This window comes from Lithobates pipiens, unplaced genomic scaffold (genome assembly GCF_037356315.1).
Source record: "Lithobates pipiens isolate NorthernLeopardFrog02 unplaced genomic scaffold, aLitPip1_a1.2 Scaffold_30, whole genome shotgun sequence".
NCBI lineage: Eukaryota > Metazoa > Chordata > Amphibia > Anura > Ranidae > Lithobates > Lithobates pipiens.
Window position 1 is genome coordinate 88,759,356 of NW_027507791.1, and position 6,710 is coordinate 88,766,065.

Below are 6,710 nucleotides of genomic sequence, written 5' to 3' on the forward strand. Positions count from 1 at the left end.
GTTTGAAAACGGTCGGCTCGTCAGAACGGACACCAGAAAGCACCGATAAACAGCAAGGCCTGAAAGAACGACCTGAATAGCAGAAGCAAGCAGACAAAAAATGCCTTTCAAAGCGTACTATACCAAGATATAGTCCACAATGAGAAACAAATACTTACTGACTGCACGCACTGATTATCAGATACGCACACACACAAGCACAAACCGAAGAGCAGTAGCGATCTGAATCACGAAATTACGTCATCACGTTCTGAAAGATCGTCCGACCGTGTGTATGCAACAGTTTCGGACACAATCCGTCAGACTAAATCTGACGGACAAAATCCAACAGATTTGGTTGGCAGAATGTCCGACCGTGTGTACAAGGGCTAAGCCCCTGTACACACGGTCGGAGATTCTGCCAACCAAATCCGTCAGATTTTGTCCGTCAGATTTAGTCTGACGGATTGTGTCCGAAACTGTTGCATACACACGGTCGGACGATCTTTCAGAACGTGATGACGTAATTTCGTTACAATGGGACTACATTCAGGCTAGTAGCCAATAGCTTTGATGTAGGAATTTGATCTGAGCATGCGTGGCACTTGGTCCGATCAAAATTCTCTACACATGATCGGATTACGTCCGATCGGCCCAGTTGGTCAGGAAATATTTCCAACATGTTGGAAAATTGGGTCCGACGGAGATTCGGACGGAATCAGTCCAATGCATACCACACACAGTCGGATTATCTGACGACACGGTCCCATAAGACGCATTCCGACGGATTCTCCGACCATGTGTACGCTGCATAAGAGTTGCCGAAGCAGAATGGGCCAGGTGGATAGGACATTAACATGAGGGACAGTTTTGTAATAGACATTCCAAGGGGGGAACGGTAATGGATATGATAAAAATATCACAATGAAATGTCTATTCCATATTTGCTTTTAAATATATAAGTACTGTGGCAGCACGCAGGTAAAGTCACCTGGTTGTATCCAGGATGGGAAATATGTGTGCCCTAGATTCAGGCTTTATGCAGACTTGTATAATTAGAGGGGAAGAGTTAATGAGCCCAGCTGAAGTAAATGGGTTCATTAAGACCTCTACAAAAAACCCCAGCATGCTTAGGGAGATGCTCCATCCTGGAACCAGTTTTGTGTTTGTATAGACTGGGGAGTGTGACACCTGTTCTGTGCGGTGAGTTAACGCCTGTGTGGCAAACCTCTACAACAGAGACAGGGACTGGTGCAGCACAAGGCTGTACTCAGTTGGTAGACAGGGAATCTAAGTGTGTAATTAGAGGTCAAGCTGACCAGGATTTATTTTCATGTTTTATTTTTGTTTGGCTGTTATATGTTTCACTGCATGTAGCATAAATAAACCGCATCTTTTGTTTTTTTGCACCTACAATGCTGTCTGCTGTGCCTAATTTTGTGTTGTGAACCCATCCAGGGGGTCACACACACCCGCTGCTGAGCTAACCCCCTCACAGTACATATTTGAAACAAGCTTCTGCTCATTAGCCTTCAACTCATACTCAATAGATAATGTGCACAACCCACCCCTCCCTTATCATGGAACAGCAAGAGTTAACAAAAAGACTGCACCTGCTTCTACACCCAAGAGATGACATTGAGGTCAAGAAGCAAGATACCCTATATGGCTATAATAGAATGTTACTCCCCTATATGGGCAAAGACCCAGCTTAAAATCTATGTACTATCATAAGATGTATACGTTTTTGTGGTTATTTTGTAGTTTGCATAAGCCTGCCTAATTTGATAATGAAATATCCGGCTATTAATATATAAGTTGAGAACAGGAACTAATTAAACAGAAAGTATTTTACTCTGAACTGGTATCAGCATATTACTTCACAGCATGCATGCTTTATATTCAATCTGATCAGGGGTAGATATAATAATATCGCATTTCTGTTCTGATCCAAAACAATAATATCTAGAAATTTGTTTAGCTGGATCCAGGGCCGCTAATAGAAATCATGGGGCCCCGTACAGCCTACCTGGTGGGGCCCCCTTCGCAGCCCCACCCCCAACTCCGGCCTGGTCCCTTCCCCCAGCCCCACCTTGAAACAAAGTGCAGGAACAGGCTGGATGAAAGTACATATATGTGATCCAGCCTGCCCGTGCCACCCTGCTACAGTAAATGTACTGAGGGTTGGCAGCAAGCAGTTAAAGGGAAAAGGTTGGGGGTGGCTTCACATGACAGGTCTGATCAGGTACGCCTGTCCATTTTTCGGGTGGACCTGATCTGATCCTCCCAACACTACTATAGAGCAATGGATCTAAATGGACCTGTGTCCATTTACACCCACCTACCGCCAATCTGATCCGCTAAACAAAACGGAAAGGGATCTGTTTTTCTCCATCTAGCAGATCAGATTGGAGGGAAGTCAGGTGTAAATGGACAGCTGGCTTGTGTACACCAGCCTCCCTTAGAGCAGAGTGGGCTGTGTCCGTGTCCGCTCTGCATAAGCTGAGTGGACACGGACCTGTCATCGGCCCACTCCAATCAGCATAGGGATCAGTGGGCAGATTCCCCACTGAACAAGCAGATTCTACTCTGTGTGAAAACCTTGATCACAAACAGCAACACAGGGAGCTTAAGATCATCAGCATTATTACACACAGGCACACTCTATCATGGCTGGCACTGTTACAGTGTTTTTTTTTTTTTTTTTTTTGAAAGCCAGTGGCGTGCAAAACACACTCCAAAAAACTTCACCCGGTGCATAAAAAATGTGCACACACATAGAGAGTGACACAAAAAAGTGCAGACGGGTACACAAGTCCTCTAAAATCAGAGGACCTTGTCCTGAATCCCCCGGGGCGTTAGGCTCCTGACAGGGACAAGGACACTTAAAACTTGGTCTTCCTGGCCAAAACCAGTCAGACCCCGTTCTTCGGAAGGTCTGCCGAAACAGACCCACCCAAATACTAGGTAGGGCTCCCCCGAAGGAAGACCCCAAACCCTAAGGCAGAGGGTGAACTAAGCCAGAAGGCCATGTCCACCCCCACACCAGACTTTCAGGACAGGCCCTAGAACCTGTGACCCTACTCATCACAGCAAACGTGCAAAGTGACAAAACAAGACGTGACAAGACACACTGAAAATAAATAAAAAGTGGGGAAGGGATAGTGGAGAGGAGAGTGAAAAGGTGGTCGTTGTGTGAAACAACGACCAGGCCCTCCGGCCGGGAATAAAAAAATTCCTCTGGTCCCAGCCAAAAGGCCCGGCCCAAGAGGCAGGTGCTAAAAAAGCGTGTCATGGTGCAGTGACCTTGGTGCCCAAAATCAAAGTGACCCTCACTCACAGTGATTGTTAGGCACCCCCGGACTGCCACTCCAGGGGCACATACTCCATAGGCTTTCAAGACCGCCCCCAACCCCCGGTCCAGACCACAGCAGCCCCCACCCCGGACAGGAAGGCATGAAGATCAGAAAGCTTGGTGAGAGCCCTTTACCATCAGGCTCCACCGTCGCTCCCATCACTCCTTCCTAATTATATTCGGATGTACTAACCGGTCCTCCCCCCCCACCAAGGGAGTAGCCGGCTTTCCTTTCCGAAAAACTGCCCGGGGCTAGAACTACCCCAATCCAGACCAGAGGCCAGGAACCCGACCCTCTGGACCCATCCTCACCAGGGGCATCCTTCCAGATGGCTCAGACTCGACCATGCATCGGCCCCCAGTTTACTGTCGGGCGGCACGACGTGGCCCCTACCGAAACCATCCTTCGGGATGCAAATTACACCATCGGAGAGCGCCGCCCAAACCCTCTCGAATAGGGATGGACCAGCGCCTCCTTTGGCAACTGATAAGAACAGATACTACACTTGATCTTAGCCAAAAGGCCGAGAAGCGTTACAGTGTGTTACATGACATGGCTGTTGGATGCTGACCTTGTTAACTTATGACCAATAAGTTAACAAAATCAGCACCCAACAGCCATGTCATGTAACACACTGTGAGAGAGAACCTGCTGTCTGCTGCCTGTGTATTATACATAGTGATGTGGATGGTGACATTATAGGAATGTACAGTGCACTGCAGTATACCGTTATATTCACCCACCCCCAGCAGTAGCCACAAATTCCGACTTCCTCCTCTGCCTCTGGACTCTATCAGCTGCCTGTCGCTGCCCACCTCACACCCTCCCACTCTCTGTCTCTCACGGGCTGACTACTGACTGAGTGGGAAGCTGAGCGGAGGAAGATCACTCCACCAGGGAAGGAACAAGCAACCACAGCGGCAGGAGTGGGTGCAGGAAGCAGTGCGCATGCGCCTGAAACTGGGAAAAAAGTCCCTCCACTTCCACATCAGAGAAAAGGGGCCCCGGAAGATTATAGCAATAATACACCCCCCCAAGCTAGTAGGAGCGGCTGAGCAGGAGGTGTAATTCAGAAATCCGTATTATTTTTATTTTATTCTGTGCTGTCTGTGAGGCTGCCCGGGCCCCCTTTGCTGAGCTGAGGACGTCGGGCCTGGTACAACGAGGCCGGTTGTACTGGCCTATCAGCTGCCCTGGCTGGATTCAATCAGAACCCTCTCCATCTCCGTATTCTGTATTTGGAGTCCACCGTTCCCAAACTGTGCCACCGCTGCATGATGCAGCTGAGCATAGCGGAAATGCCATGTCCTGGGTATTCCAAATTGTTCCCTCAATTGTGTAAAAGTGGACAATCCGTTGTCCTGGCATATATGATGTAAATATTTCACACCATATTTTGCCCATAGTTTTCTGTTAATTTAAAAAATTCCTTCAAGGATTAAAGAGGAAGTAAACCCTAATGGGTTTACTTCCTCTTTCATTCCCTGCAAAGGCAAAGCATAATGGACTACTATGCATCGCATCGTAGCCCATTATGTGTCACTTACCTGACACAGGAGCCAGCGAAGTCGCCGCTGTCCCCTGTAGTCCGCCGCATCCATCTTGCTGGTGGCGTCTCGCAGCACCGCCGCTGTCATTCGGCGAAGCCGCGATGACGTCACTCCCGCGCATGCGCACAGGAGTCGACACGCGCGGCAGCTCCATTCTTGGAAATGCCGCGCTCAGTGCGCCTGCGCGCCGCTGTCTACGGCGCATGCGCCGTAGACAGCGGTGCCCGTTTTCGGGCAAATATCTCCTAAACCATATAGGTTTAGGAGATATTGCTTGGACCTACAGGTAAGCCTTAATCTAGGCTTACCTGTAGGTCAAAGTGGTTTGTAAGGGTTTACAACCACTTTAATTACACCACAAATGATTATTTGGGGATAGACATAAGGGCCCATCCTTCCTCCATTGGGAACAAAGATTGAATATTTTACCAGGAAGTGCCATGACTGATCCCACCTCCTACCCGGGATCCCCGCAATCGCTGCTTCCAATAAAGTAAGTGGCATTGGGTGTCTGGGGAAAAAGTCGCCAGTGTAGAAAGGACAATTGTGATGCAAATAAATAGGAGCGCAGGTCCGGAAGGGCCAACCCCCCCCACCCCATTGTAACTGGTAATCTTAGAAAAGCTAGGGAGACTCTGGGGGTGCTTGATCCCCACAGAAATCACACAATAATAGAGTGAATGGTTCTGAAAATCTGTAGTGTCACAAAGACCAGGGAGTTTGAGAGTATATAAAGAAATCTTAGGCTGAAAGATCATCTTAAACAAATGTATTCATTCCATCAATGTGATCGGCAGATTCTGCCATTTCTGTACGTTCTCTCTAAAGGCCATGATAATTGGTGCCGAATTATTCTTCAGAAACCGTGCAATAGGAAGCTGTATCACAATCCCCAAATGTTTAAAGGAAGTAGAGAAAGAAATGGGACATTCAGATGGAAGAGCTACGGTCTCATCTATGGGAAAAAGTAACAATTTTGCAAAGTTAATTAGAAATCCAGAGTAATCTCCAAATTCCTGTATCATCTTGAAGGCCCCCCGATAGCGAGTGTCCTGGATCCTGCAGATATAAAAGCATGTCATCCGCGCAAAGAGACACCCATTCTTCAAACTCCCCAATTCGCAGACCTGACAGAGTAGCTGTAGATCTCAGCTTTACTGCCAGGGGCTCTATAGCCAGAGCAAACAGGAGGGGTGACAGCGGGCACCCCTGCCTGGTTCCCCTGGAAATAGGGAAGGGGTCTGAGATAATACCATTAACCCTTAGTCTGACCAGTGGATCTGTGTACAGCAGCCTCACCCAGGAGACGAAGACAAGTCCAAATCCATAGGATTCTTAAAGGCGAAACAGGTATGTCCACTCTACTGAGTCAAAAGCCTTTTTTTTAAGGTGGCTACTAATCTTGTCCTGGAGTTGTCATGTACAGTCTAGAGGTTCACAAAGAGTCTCATTATATTCTGTACACATCGCTCCTGGATAAATCCCTTCTGGTCCGCATCCACCAATTTTAGGATAACTGTTTGTAACCTCTCTGCTATAATTTTAACCAGAATTTTGGTATCCACGTTCATCAGCAAGATCAGATGATAGGAGTCACACTCCCGAAGGTCCTTCCCCCCTTTAGGAATCAGAACGACCAACGCTTCCCTCATAGAGAGTGGCAATCTACCATCCGACCTAGCCAAATTAAATAGTCGGAGCAGGTGAGGCGCCAGACCACATCTAAATGTGCGGTACCACTCCGAAGGGAGACCATCAAGACCTGGAGATTTCCGAGGAGCGAAGGAAGAGATTGCCCCCTCCACTTCCTCTACAGTAATATCCA

The 6,710-nt window shown here is 47.9% G+C and overlaps 1 pseudogene; it reads right to left on the reverse strand.

The window, feature by feature from the left end:
- Positions 1 to 3,762: 3,762 nt before the first annotated feature.
- On the reverse strand, positions 3,763 to 3,870 carry LOC143950431 (U2 spliceosomal RNA; annotated as a pseudogene).
- Positions 3,871 to 6,710: the final 2,840 nt, after the last annotated feature.